Raw genomic sequence first — 14,977 nt, 5'->3', positions numbered from 1 at the left:
AACTCAAAATCGAGGGCGAATTGAAGTTAGCGGAGAAGAAGCTAGCAGTAGAGCAAATGCGTGTACAAGGCGAACTGGAAGAAAAGAAGCTCCAACGGGAGCACGAAGGAAGAAAGCTCCAACTGGAGCACGAACGGAGCTTAAAGGAACTCGAGCTCAAGGCCCGAAATGAGGACGGGAGGCCCTCGGGGAACCGAGAGACGGCCCCCCCAGCGGAACAGAAGGTCCACATCCCCAAGGATGTGGTCAAAGAATATTATAAAAACGATGACATTCAGCAATGGTTTCGGGCCTACGAGGTCGCCATGACCTCCCATCGGATTCCACAGAAGGACTGGGGGGCGGGGTTGTGGGGACGGTTTCTGAGCGAAGGAAGGGACACCCTGCTCGACCTACCCCTCTCCCTGCAGACCTCCTACAGCCACATGAAAGAGGCTCTCCTCACAAGATACGGCCTCACCCCTGAAATGTACCGCCAACGGTTCCGGGACTGCAGGAAGATCCCGGGCACCACCTGGGTGGAGTATGTAAACTTTTTTAGTCGGGCCTTCGATGGGTGGGTCAAGGGCAGCAAAGTCACCACCCTTGCCGAACTCACTGACCTCATGTTATGGGAACATCTGGCTGCGAACTGCTTCGTAGAGCTACGTCAACATCTGCTGGATAGCAAGCTCACAGATCCCCGGAAGCTGGCCGTGGAGGCCGACCGCTGGACCAACACCCGGGTCTCCCGGGGCATGGTAGGAGAGTACCCCCGAACCAGTCAGGGACCACCCCGCCAGAGAGGGGGAGGGAACCAGGGAGGGCCGAGGGAGTCCCAGCCTAGCCCCCCGAAGACACCACCTCCACCTTTCCCGGCGCCCCCCCCACCAGTAACAGGGCCCCCTGGGAGACGGGGACACCGGGTGACCGTCACATGTTTCCGCTGCCAGAAACCCGGGCACTACGCCAATGACCCAGAGTGCCCCATGGCCACCCAAGTCACCCCTGCGAGACAGATAGCCAACGTAGCCCTAGGGGAGGAGGTTGAGGGAGCTGAGGAGTGGGAACCAGCCGCGATGGCCCTAGTATCCCTAGGAGATAGGGAAATGATCCCTGGTAGCCTCCTACCGTCCAACACACAGAAATATGGGCAGCTCGTCAAGATCAATGGCCACCAGGTAGAGGCCCTGCGGGACACCGGGGCCAGTATCACCGGTGTCCTCAGGCACCTAGTTCCCGAGGAGCAGATCCTCCCCAATGTCTTTTGCCCCGTAATATCTGCAGACAATAGGGAAAGTATGTGTCAGGTGGCCCTGGTGCCATTTGAGTGGGGAGGGGTGATAGGCAAACTCAAGGTGGCCGTAAGAACCTCCCAGCCGGTCGACTGCCTCTTAGGGAACGACCTGGAGAGTTCTCCCTGGAAGCACGTAGAGCGCAAGGCCCACCTAGGAATGATGGGACTCCCCGAGTGGGTGTGTGCCACCACCCGATCTATGACAGCCCGACTCACTCCCCGGAGAGAAATCGAGAGCACCCCGGTCGAAGTAGCCAGCACCGTCCCCGCCGAGGGTCCTCCCGTTCCCCCATCGGAAGGGTCCGTCGCCAGCGACGAACCCACACCATCCGACCCCACCCCGGTCCCCGAGTTGGGGGATCTACCCGAGTTGGCCCATTGGCGCCACGAGGGCGGGCCCACCCGAGAAGAATTTTGCCGGGAGCAAGCCACCTGTCCTTCCCTGGTCGGGCTGCGGCGCCAGGCCGAGGGCCAAGCCGCAGGTGACCAGACCGGAACGCACCGAATCTATTGGGAGAATAACGTCCTGTATAGTGAGCAGAAATCAGTGGAGCTGGGATCCGGACGGGTACTGGTGGTACCTCTCCGCTTCCGGGATTTCCTCCTGGGCTTAGCCCACGATGTCCCCCTCGCCGGTCACCTGGGTCAGGACAAGACCTACAGCCGTCTCGTGACCCATTTTTATTGGCCTAAGATGAAGGCAGCGGTAGAGGCCCACTGCAAGTCCTGCCCCACGTGCCAAGCCAGTGGGAAGAGTGGGGGGAAGCGCAAGGCTCCCCTCCAACCCTTCCCGGTCGTCAGTACCCCCTTCGAACGAGTCGGGATCGACATCGTGGGGCCACTGGACCCCCCCACCTCCCAAGGTCACCGTTTCATCTTGGTCCTTGTGGACCACGCCACCCGCTACCCAGAGGCTATTCCCCTACGCACCATTACGGCCCCCGTGGTGGGCCGGGCCCTGATGGGGATCTTCTCCAGGGTGGGTTTCCCCCGCGAGGTCGTGAGCGATCGCGGCACTAATTTTATATCCAGGTATATGACGTCCCTGTGGCAACAATGTGGGGTGTCCTATAAGTTCACCACCCCGTACCATCCCCAAGGGAACGGCCTAGTAGAGAGGTTTAATAGGACTTTGAAAGGGATGATCGCTGGCCTAGAAGAGCCCCTCCGGCGTAAGTGGGACGTCTTGCTCCCCTGCCTCTTGTTCGCTTACCGGGAGGTCCCCCAGAAGTCCTTAGGGTTCAGCCCCTTTGAATTACTCTATGGGCACCCCGTCCGAGGTCCCCTCAGTTTAGTTAAGGAAGGGTGGGAGGCAGCACCCCAGACCACCCCCCGAGATGTGTTCCAATATGTCCTGGCCCTCCGGAACCAGACCAGGAGGTTCCGAGAACTGGCCGAGGCCAACCTGGAGGCGAGTCAAGAAAAAATGAAGCGCTGGTACGACCAGAATGCTACTCTGGTCGACTTCCAGCCGGGCCAGCAGGTGTTGGTCATGGCCCCCGTGAAGCCTGGCGCTCTCCAGGACCGATGGACTGGGCCCTACAAAGTGGTCGAGAAGAAGAGCCAAGTCACCTACTTGGTGGACGTCCAGTCGCCTCGGGATCCCCTCCGGGTCCTGCACGTGAACCGCCTCAAGCCTCACTTCCAGCGGACAGAACTGAGCCTCCTGCTGGCCACCGATGACGGGGCCGAAGATGAGTCGGATCCCCTCCCGGACCTCCTGTGTATCAAGGCGCAGGATGGCTCCGTGGAAGGAGTGAACCTCTCCCCAGCCCTCACTGCCCAGCAACAAGCGGACTGCCGCCAGCTCCTAAGACAATTTTCTGACCTCTTCTCCCTGACCCCCCGGGTCACCAACTGGTGTGTTCATGATGTGGACACCGGGGACAGCCCGCCGGTGAGACACCGAGCCTACCGGGTTCCTGACCGGGTCCGGTCCTGCATTCAAGCGGAAGTCTCGAAGATGTTGACCCTGGGGGTGATCGAGCCCTCTGACAGTCCCTGGGCCAGCCCCGTGGTCCTGGTCCCGAAGGCAGCGGCCCCCGGTGTCGCCCCCGAGCTCCGATTCTGCGTGGACTACCGGGGGCTCAATGACGTTACCCGAGCCGATGCCCACCCCATTCCACGAGCCGACGAACTCATTGACCGACTAGGGGCAGCCCGGTTCCTCAGCACATTCGACCTCACCTGCGGATACTGGCAGATTGCGCGCACCGAAGGGGCCAAAGAGCGGTCCGCTTTCTCCACCCCCGATGGGCACTACCGCTTCCGCGTAATGCCCTTCGGGATGAAAAATGCCCCGGCCACTTTCCAGCGACTGGTGAATAGAGTCCTGGCCGGGCTAGAACAGTTCAGCGCGGCATACCTGGACGACATCGCTGTCTTCAGTTCAGAGTGGAGTGAGCACCTCCAGCACCTCCGAAGGGTGCTAATCGCCCTGCGCCAGGCAGGCCTCACAGTAAAAGCCAGCAAGTGCCAGATCGGGCAAGGATCCGTGGTCTACTTGGGGCACCAGGTCGGGAGTGGCCAGGTCGCCCCGCTACAGCCAAAGATCGACGCCATCCTGGCCTGGGAACCACCCATCACCCAGACGGAGGTCCGAGCCTTTCTGGGACTCACGGGCTACTACCGAAGATTCATTCGGGGGTATGGCAGCCTTGTCGGCCCTCTCACAGAACTCACGTCTAAAAAACAGCCAAAGAAAGTGCAGTGGACGGCTGCCTGCCAGGAAGCGTTCGATGCCCTAAAAAGGGCCATGTGTACTGCCCCCGTCCTCCAGGCTCCCGACTACGCCAAGGAGTTCATAGTCCAAACCGATGCCTCCGAGCATGGCATTGGGGCCGTCCTGTCCCAAGTAAATGACCAAGGCCTAGACCAGCCCGTCGCCTTCCTCAGTCGGCGGCTGTTGCCCCGAGAACAAAGATGGAGCACCATAGAGCGCGAAGCCTTTGCCGTGGTCTGGGCACTCAAAAAGCTACGACCCTACCTGTTTGGCACCCATTTCAGAGTCCAAACTGACCATCGGCCCTTACGTTGGCTCATGCAGATGCGAGGAGAAAACCCCAAGCTACTGCTGTGGTCAATCTCCCTCCAGGGGATGGATTTCACCGTGGAACACCGCCCTGGTACGGACCACGCCAATGCTGACGGCCTCTCCCGGTTCTTCCGCCTCAGCGAAGAGAACCCCCCAAGCTGATGGGCAGTTCTCTCCGGCTTTCAGCTGGGGGGGACGCGTGTTGGACCCGGCCTCGTAGAATGGCCCTCCGTGCCCCCGCACCACCGAAACCTGGTACCTACAGCCCAAGCCCCCGGCCCAGCCGAACCTCCCCACCAGGACACACGCACCGACCCGGACATCCCCGTCCCTGGCCTCTCCCCTTTCGGCCACCCCGGGCCCGCGTGCCCACTTCATGCACCAAGATGGCCGCCCGGCCCCAGCGCGACCCGGGCATAGAGGCGCCACTCCGGCTGGAGGACATCACGCTTCCAGGGGATGAGAGAGGGAGGAGCAGTTTCTATCGCACCTCTGAACTCCCCCGGGACGATGGGTTTCGATCGGCCCTCCGGCCTCCCTGAGGGCTGGCTCCACGCCTGCTGGGTGTCTGGGACTCCTCCCGACCCGGCCCTGAAAGGATCAAAAGACTATAGCAGGAAATCCCGACAAGCGATCCCCAGGTGACAAGACCCCTGCCTGCACAGACTCCGGACATCAAAGAGGGGTCGAACTATAACAAGGGGTGCTCTGGGGCTGTCCGGCAGATTCGACGCTGGAACAACGAGAGCCTGCTGACGTGGTCGCGGCTCCTGGAACTGGAACTCACCTGAGCCCTGCTGAGTGACTCGCGGCTCCCTGAAGATCGTAAGACCTCCGAACTTGTACCTGAGCCCTGCTGAGTGACTCGCGGCTCCCTGAAGATCGTAAGACCTCCGAACTTGTACCTGAGCCCTGCTGAGTGACTCGCGGCTCCCTGAAGATCGTAAGACCTCCGAACTTGTACCTGAGCCCTGCTGAGTGACTCGCGGCTCCCCCAGACTCTCACGGTCCCGCCGGACCCCAACTCCGACCACGTATCCCCCAGCTCGAGGATTGTGAGCTGTGCGCCGGGTACGTCCCTGCTTTGAACCGTTACCAGAGACAGTCCCGCTACCCCCTACCTTTCCGAGACTCTTGAGCCCGTGCTCACCTTGTACATATTTGCAGTGATACCTGTTTGATAAAGCTTGTTCTGAGAATACCCAGTGTGGTCCCTCTGTGTCGTGTGGTGCCAGAAGTACGATCCTAGTTGCGAGAGTCCTCCCCCTGGGGAATCTCCCGCCAGTGCCCGGCTACGATACTTTGAGGGTGGGTCTCAGGGTAGTCAGGACCCCTTTCCGGGCTCCTCTGAGGTCGCCGTCTAACAGGGGCCATCTCCCAACCTTCTTTGACTAGGCTGAGGGGCCCTCGCACCGGGTGCCCGTACAGGAGTTCGAAAGGGCTAAAACCGAGGGACTTCTGGGGAACTTCTCGGTAGGCGAAGAGGAGGCACGGGAGTAGTACATCCCACTGGCGACGGAGGGGCTCTTCCAATCCCCCAATCATCCCCTTGAGAGTGCGGTTGAATCGCTCCACTAGTCCGTTCCCTTGGGGGTGATAGGGGGTCGTGAATCTGTAGGTGACCCCGCATTGTTGCCAGAGGGACTTCATGTATTTGGAGATGAAGTTCGTGCCTCGGTCGCTGACGACTTCTCGGGGGAAGCCCACCCGGGAGAAGATCCCCATTAGGGCCCGGCCAACCACCGGAGCTGTCACAGTTCGTAGGGGCACCGCCTCGGGGTAGCGGGTGGCGTGGTCCACCAGTACCAGGATGAACCTGTGTCCTTGTGCCGTGCGGGGGTCCAGGGGCCCCACAATGTCTATTCCTACCCTCTCGAACGGGGTGGTGACCACTGGGAAGGGTTGCAGAGGGGCTTTCAGCTTACGGCCACTCTTCCCGCTGGCTTGGCACGTGGGGCAGGACCGGCAGTGGTTCAGGACGTCGTTCCGCATCTTCGGCCAGAAAAAGTGGGTCACCAGGCGACTGTAAGTTTTGTCCTGGCCCAGGTGTCCAGCCAGGGGGACATCGTGGGCCAGGTTGAGCAGGAAGTCTCTGAAGCGGAGAGGTACCACCAGCACTCGACCGGCCCCTAGCTCTGCGATTCTTTGTTCGCTGTATAGCAGGTCGTTATCCCAGTAGACCCAGTGAGATCCGGTGGAGTCCCCTGCGCTCTGGGTGCTAGCTTGTTGGCGGAGTCCCTCGAGGGAGGGGCAGGTCTTTTGTTCCTGGCGGAACTGTTCTTGGGTGGGCCCCCCTTCTTGACGCCACTGAGCCAGGCCGGGAAAGTCCGGGGGTTGCGCGTCCCCTTCGGTCGTCGGTTCCGTGGGGTTGGCCTCGTCGTTGTCTCCTACTGGGGCGACCGGGGGCGGAGGTGCTGGCCATTCCGGTTCTTCTGATCGGGGGACGGCACGGGCGGCCATGGTTATGCAGGCCCAGTCCGGGAGGCCCAGCATCCCCAGGTGCTCTCTTCTCTCGACGGTGGCCCACGGGGAACTCTCAAGGTCATTTCCCAGGAGGCAGTCCACGGGGGCATCATCCCGGACCGTCACTTTCAACAGGCCGGAGACCCCTCCCCATTCGAATGGAACGCAGGCCATTTGGCACAGACTTTCAGAATTGTCGGCTGAGCGGACGGGGCAGAGAATGTTCGGCAGGATCTGCTCGGGCTTCACCAGGTGACAGCGGACGGCCGTCACACTGGCGCCTGTGTCACGCAAGGCCTCGGCCCGATGTCCATTAATGGTCACCCACTGACCGTATTTCCTGGTGTTAGCGGGTAGGGGAGCCCGCGGGACCATGTCTTTTCCCCCTAGGCACGCCAGAACCATGGCGGCCGGTTCCCACTCTTGCTGGGCCGGCTCATACTCTTCCTGTTCCTCTGATAGTCGCTCTTCCCCCAGGGCGGCGGCAGCTACCTGGCGGGGCTTGGGCGTTTGGTTCTGCGGGCAGCTCGGGTCATTGGCGTAGTGGCCGACTCACTGGCATCGGTGGCACGTGACGTTGGCTCGGAACCCAGGACGCATCGGGGGGTTGCCCCGGCCGGCCGGAGGCGGGGTGCTGGCCACGGGTGTTGCCGGTAGGGGGTCTCTCCCTCGCCCCTGGCCTCCTCCTCCTCCCCGAGGACGGTGCTGGCCTTGGTTGCTTCGGTTTTGCTCGTGTGGCCCTCTCCGGCCCACTCGGGTGCTTTCCCATCGGTCAGCTTCGGCGGAGAGCTGCCGGGGGTCAGTCAATTTACTGTCGAGGAGGTGCTGCCTGAGCTCGACGAAACAGTTGTTCGACAGGTGTTCCCATACCATAAGGTTAAAGAGTTGTTCGTAGGTCGTTACATGGTTCCCCTTGATCCAACCCTCGAAGGCTCGGCTGAAATAGTTAACATACTCCACCCAAGTTGTACCCGGGATCCGGGTGCAATCTCTGAACCTCTGGCGGTACATCTCGGGTGTGAGGCCGTATCGGGAGAGGAGGGCAGCCTTCATGTGGTCGTAGGACGACATTTGGTGATCTGGGAGCTGCAACAGGGCATCGCGACCTTCGTTGACGAACCTCCCCCATAGTCCGGCTCCCCAATCACTCCGGTCGATCCGGTGGGAGGTCATGGCGATCTCGTAGGCTTTGAACCACTGTTGTATGTCGTCTTCTCGGACACACTCTCGGACAACATCCTTGGGGATGTGGACTTTTTTCTCGGTTGGCCCCGGGGTGTGCAGTCGCTCAGGCACCCCCGGTTCTTTATTCTGTTTCCGAAGTTCTATTTCCGCCAGTTTGCGCTCGTGATCGAGTGTTATTCTTTTTTCCTCAAGCTCTCTCTGTCTCTGCTTTTCTTCTCGTTCTTCTCGGAGCCGCATATGCTCTAGATTTAGTTTCTGCTCGGCTAACTTTAGTTCACCGTCCATCTTGAGTCTGGCCATTTCCAACTCGTGTAATCTGGTTCTTTCTCTTTCTTGGATCTCCTCCTGCGAGAGGCCCGTTCCCCGCTCCTCGGGAGCCGTGGCGTTCCCCTCTGGTGCGACACTGTTTTGGTCGGAGGATCCGGCGATCCCAGTTTCTGCCCACGACTCAAGGGCGCGCTTCAAATCGTCTTTGGTACTCAGGCCGGTGGTAGCAATGCCTAGTTCCATACAGAATTGTTTAAGTTCGCGGTGGCTATATTCTTCCAACTTATCCATTTGGAACTTTCAGTGGAACTGCTATCTTTGGCTGACATCGTGGTTTTGTCGTGGGTTGAGCTACTCTCTGTACGATTACGCGTTGATTCGGATCGCGCCGCTGGCCACCAATGTTAGACGGACCGGGAGGGTCGGCCGAGGACAGGGGGAGAGGTCTCCGGGGAGAGCCGTCTCTAGCGATCGTACAGACAAATAACTTCCCCCCCACAGACAGATACCACTCAAGAAGAAGGTTTAGCGTTCTTTATAAGCACTTCTTAAGGTACGATGGAATGGTACAAGGAGGTCTGGACTCAGGGGTCCCCTCGATTCAAGTCTCTCAAGGTAGGAAAAGGGGGTAGCGGGACAGTCTGGTTACCAGTCTGGTAGTTGAGATGGTCTGGTGGGTAGCTCACAATCCTCGAGCTTGGTGGTTTAGCTGGTACGGGCCGCGGCAGCGCCAGCAGGTCCCGGTAGAGATGGTCGATACACGGTCCGCGGCAGCGCCAGCAGGTCCTGGTGAAGATGGTCGATGTACGGTCCGCGGCAGCGCCAGCAGGTCCTGGTGAAGATGGTCGGTGTACGGTCCGCGGCAGCGCCAGCAGGTCCCGGTGAAGATGGTCGTTACAACGGGCCGCGGCAGCGCCAGCAGGGCCCGACGAGGATGGATGTTGCAGAAGGCCGCGGCAGCGCCAGCAGGCAGGACGATAGTTCGCAAGATAGGGCTACAGCAGCGCCAGTAGTCCGTCAAGGCTGAGTTCTCTCGGTGTCTCTCGACTCCAGGATACAACTGCCTTCCTGCTCCGGAGCTGCTCCAGTTATAGGGCAGGCGCCCTTTGATGTCCGGACCCTCGCACTTGGAGGTCGGAGGGTCCGGGATGAAGGTGTCCAGACACCCAGCAGGGGGTGGAGCCGGGGCCTGGGGGAGCTGGAGGCGATCGACACCTGGCGGGGGAGAGTCCTTGGCGCTTCGTTCTCCCATTGACCTGCCAAGTGGTCCGCTCACCTCCTGGGTGGATGGTGGTGCCGGGATGTCGGGGCCGGCCAGGCCCAGGGTTAGGGTCGGGTTGAGGCTACGCGGCCTCGTGGCGCAGGGCCCAAGATGGCGGCTTGACCCGGCCGGGGGAGCCGGTGGGGGCTGGGGCCCGTGATACATGGAGGTCCGAGGGCAGGAGTTCCGTCGGGAGACGGGGTGCGGGTGATTTCCGTGGGTCACGCCTGGCGGGCCGGGGCTTGGGCCCTGTCATGCGGGGAGGAAGCAAGCCCTTCGTGTGGCCTGTCCAACACCTTGGAACACCTGAGCCCTGCTGCGTGAGTCGCGGCTCCCTGAAGATCGTAAGACCTCCGAACTTGTGCTTGAGCCCTGCTGAGTGACTCGCGGCTCCCTGAAGATCGTAAGACCTCCGAACTTGTGCTTGTGCCCTGCTGAGTGACTCGCGGCTGCCTGAAGATCGTAAGACCTCCGAACTTGTGCTTGAGCCCTGCTGAGTGACTCGCGGCTCCCTGAAGATCGTAAGACCTCCGAACTTGTGCTTGAGCCCTGCTGAGTGACTCGCGGCTCCTCGAAGATCGTAAGACCACCGAACTTGTAACCGAGCCCTGCTGAGTGACTCGCAGCTCCCACAGACTCTCTTGGTCCCGCCGGACCCCACGACGACAAGCGTATCCCCCAGCTCGAGGATTGTGAGCTGTGCGCCGGGTACGCTCCTGCATTTGATCCCTATCCCCAAAGACTATCCCACTACCTCCTAACCCCCTCCAAGACTCTGTGAGCCCACGCTCTGCTTGTATATATTTGCCTGGCTGATCACAAAGATCTTACCACTTCGATCTGATAAAAGATTTGCTCGTAAGAACTCTTCGTGTGGTGTCTCTCTGTCGTGTGGTGCCGAGTGTGCGATCCTAGATACGAGGTTCCTCCCCTGAGGAGTCTCCCGCCAGTGCCCGGCTACGATACCTCGAGGGTGGGTCTCAGGGCAGTCAGGGCCCCCTCCGGGCCCCTCTGAGGCGGCCTTCTAACACTTCCTATGTCTGGGCACTGCTGGGAGGACTCTGCACCCACCCCTCCTGTGTCTGGGCACTGCTGGGAGTGATAGGCACCCACCCCTCCTATGTCTGGGCACTGCTGGGAGGACTCTGCACCCAACCCTCCTATGTCTGGGCACTGCTGGGAGGACTCTGCACACCCCTCCTGTGTCTGGGCACTGCTGGGAGTGATAGGTACCCACCCCTCCTATGTCTGGGCACTGCTTTGAGTGATAGGCGACCACCACTCCTATGTCTGGGCACTGCTGGGAGGACTGCACCCACCCCTCCTATGTCTGGCCACTGCTGGGAGTGATAGGCACCCACCCCTCCTATGTCTGTGCACTGCTGGGAGGACTCTGCACCCACCCCTCCTATGTCTTGGCACTGCTGGGAGGACTCTGCACCCACCCCTCCTGTGTCTGGGCACTGCTGGGAGTGATAGGCACCCACCCCTCCTATGTCTGGGCACTGCTGGGAGGACTCTGCACCCACCCCTCCTGTGTCTGGGCACTGCTGGGAGTGATAGGCACCCACCCTCCTATGTCTGGGCACTGCTGGGAGGACTCTGCGCCCACCCCTCCTGTGTCTGGGCACTGCTGGGAGTGATAGGCACCCACCCCTCCTATGTCTGGGCACTGCTGGGAGGACTCTGCACCCACCCCTCTTGTGTCTGGGCACTGCTGGGAGGACTCTGCACCCACCCCTCCTATGTCTGGGCACTGCTGGGAGGACTCTGCACCCACACCTCCTATGTCTGGGCACTGCTGGGAGGACTCTGCACCCACCCCTCCTATGTCTGGGCACTGCTGGGAGTGATAGGCACCCCCCCTCCTATGTCTGGGCACTGCTGGGAGTGATAGGCACCCACCCCTCCTATGTCTGGGCACTGCTGTGAGTGATAGGCACCCACCCCTCCTATGTCTGGGCACTGCTGGGAGGACTCTGCACCCACCCCTCCTATGTCTGGCCACTGCTGGGAGTGATAGGCACCCACCCCTCCTATGTCTGGGCACTGCTGGGAGTGATAGGCACCCACCCCTCCTGTCTCTGGGCTCTGCTGGGAGGACTCTGCACCCACCCCTCCTATGTCTGGGCACTGCTGGGAGGACTCTGCACCCACCCCTCCTATGTCTGGGCACTGCTGGGAGTGATAGGCACCCACCTCTCCTATGTCTGGGCACTGCTGGGAGGACTCTGCACCCACCCCTCCTATGTCTGGGCACTGCTGGTAGTGATAGGCACCCACCCCTCCTATGTCTGGGCACTGCTGGGAGGACTCTGCACCCACCCCTCCTATGTCTGGGCACTGCTGGGAGTGATAGGCACCCACCCCTCACATGTCTCTGTCCACTGCTGGTATTCCTCTGCACCCACACCTCACATGTCTCTGTCCACTGCTGGGAGTCCTCTGCAACCATCCCTCCTATGTCTGGGCACTGCTGGGAGTGATAGGCACCCACCCCTCCTGTGTCTGGGCACTGCTGGGAGGACTCTGCACCCACCCCTCCTATGTCTGGGCACTGCTGGGAGGACTTTGCACACCCCTCCTGTGTCTGGGCACTGCTGGGAGTGATAGGTACCCACCCCTCCTATGTCTGGGCACAGCTGGGAGTGATAGGCACCCACCCCTCCTAAGTCTGGGCACTGCTGTGAGTGATAGGCGACCACCACTCCTATGTCTGGGCACTGCTGGGAGGACTGCACCCACCCCTCCTATGTCTGGCCACTGCTGGGAGTGATAGGCACCCACGCCTCCTATGTCTGTGCACTGCTGGGAGGACTCTGCACCCACCCCTCCTATGTTTGGGCACTGCTGGGAGGACTCTGCACCCACCCCTCCTGTGTCTGGGCACTGCTGGGAGTGATAGGCACCCACCCCTCCTATGTCTGGGCACTGCTGGGAGGACTCTGCACCCACCCCTCCTGTGTCTGGGCACTGCTGGGAGTGATAGGCACCCACCCCTCCTATGTCTGGGCACTGCTGGGAGGACTCTGCGCCCACCCCTCCTGTGTCTGGGCACTGCTGGTAGTGATAGCCACCCACCCCTCCTATGTCTGGGTACTGCTGGGAGGACTCTGCACCCACCCCTGCTGTGTCTGGGCACTGCTGGGAGGACTCTGCACCCACCCCTCCTATGTCTGGGCACTGCTGGGAGGACTCTGCACCCACCCTCCTGTGTCTGGGCACTGCTGGGAGTGATGGGCACCCACCCCTCCTATGTCTGGGCACTGCTGGGAGTGATAGGCACCCACCCCTCCTATGTCTGGGCACTGCTGGGAGGACTCTGCACTCACCCCTCCTATGTCTGGGCACTGCTGGGAGTGATAGGCACCCACCCCTCACATGTCTCTGTCCACTGCTGGTATTCCTCTGCACCCACACCTCACATGTCTCTGTCCACTGCTGGGAGTCCTCTGCAACCACCCCCATGTCTCTGTCCACTGCTGGGAGTACCCTGCACCCACCCCTCACATGTCTTTGTCCACTGCTGGGAATCCTAGGCAGCCACCCACCCACCCACCCGCACCCTTGGTGCAGTGCACTGCTGTCCTAGCCATACACCCCCACAATGTACTGGTTATATGCTGCACCAGGCCCTAAACCAACATTCGTGGCGTGTGTACGCCTTGTCTCACAAATGTACTGCTGCCCTAGGGGTACAGGTGATGTGGTCCGTACCCCCGCATTCATCAGTTGGGTACGGTCCGTACCACGCGTACCCCTACATCACCACTACAATGGTGATACGGACCGTACCCACGCCCTCATAGCGTGGGTACGGTCCGTACCACGTGCACCCCTACATCACCACTACAATGGTGGTACTGACCGTACCCACGCTCTGAGGGCGTGGGTACGGTCTGTACCACCATTGTAGTGTTGATGTAGGGGTACGCGTGGTACGGACCGTACACACGCTATGAGGGCGTGGGTACGGTCCATACCACGCGTACCCCTACATTACCACTGCAATGGAGGTAAGGACCGTACCCACTCTCTGAGGGCGTGGGTACGGTCCGTACAACGCGTACCCCTACATCACCACTACAATGGTGGTACGGACCGTACCCACGGGCTCAGAGTGTGGGTACGGTCCGTACCACGCGTACCCCTACATCAACACTAAAATGGTGGTACGGACCGTACCCACGGGCTCAGAGCGTGGGTACGGTCCGTACCACGCGTACCCCTACATCAACACTACAATGGTGGTACGGACCGTACCCACGCCCTCAGAGTGTGGGTACAGTCCGTACCGCCATTGTTGGGGTGACGTAAGGGTGGGCGTGGTACGACCCATACCCACGCTCTTAAGGCGTGGGTACGGTATGTACCACAATTGTTATGTTGCCGGTTCGCGTCCATGTCGACTTCCGTTGTAGCGGGACGCAGGCCTTCGTGGACACGCCCCCACCCCCCGAAGTGACCAGGCCCTGGAGGTCAGGTATGTACAGGGCATGTATGATTTGTACCTTGGGTGGGGGTTATGTTTCCTGCCCCTGCCCCCCCCCTTTGCCCCTGTGTGTTGTTCTGACCTTCTGCAGCGTCTGCGTAGGTTGATGTACACCAGGTGGACTGCTATGAGGGCCGGGATGACACGTAGGTTGGGGTCCATGGCTGTCCGTCGCGTACAGGTGCTCCTTCTGCGCGTCGTCCTGATTTCCCGGCAGTTTTTGGCTGCCGGAAAATATAATCCGTGCGGAGTGACGTCGGTACGAATCGTACTTCCTAGTTCGTGAAACGCAGCCTGAATGCGTCCGGACGTCACGTCGGCGCTGTCCCGGATCACATTAGTATGTATTTTTTCGGCGGTCGGTGTTTTTTACGATTCGTACGGAAATGGTGTTTCCGTACGAATCGTACTTACATGTTTGTAATGTTTTTTCACCGGGTACGAGTCGGACGGAGAAAATGCTCCGTCCGAAGGTTCATACCCGGTTTCTCCAGGATCAGAATCTACACTTAAATGTATTATACCCCACCCCATGGACTTGCTTGGGTGCCCACGTTTTTGGAACATGTATATGTGGCTGCTATCCACCACTCCGGGTCATTTAATTTGCACCTTAACCCAGTGACATTCCACAAGATAATTTTAACTTGTTGATCATCATTTACAGTTCCCTGAAATGAGTATCCTGCTGTTTGGTTATGTGTACCTAAGGCTTGGTCAGGCACAAGTTGGGCATGCGGGGAGACTGAGCTTTGGGTCTTATTTTCTATCGTAGTGTAATTATACATGGTGTCCACCCAAGGTAGACCAATTAAGTCAATGACAGGAATTACCACAGATTCAGCATTTACCCGTCTTAAGTCATTCCGGATTATGTTGCTCAGTAAGTGCCTGATATCTATTGCTCTGCTATGTAGGCATTGGATATGGTTGGTGCACTTGAGAACTTAAGGTGGCTATAAAAAAGCCCCTGATCAGTACCACCCACGTGGTCTTTCC

This window comes from Triturus cristatus, chromosome 3_2, assembly GCF_964204655.1.
Source record: "Triturus cristatus chromosome 3_2, aTriCri1.1, whole genome shotgun sequence".
NCBI classification, from domain to species: Eukaryota; Metazoa; Chordata; class Amphibia; order Caudata; family Salamandridae; genus Triturus; species Triturus cristatus.
This window is presented reverse-complemented; position numbering follows the sequence as displayed.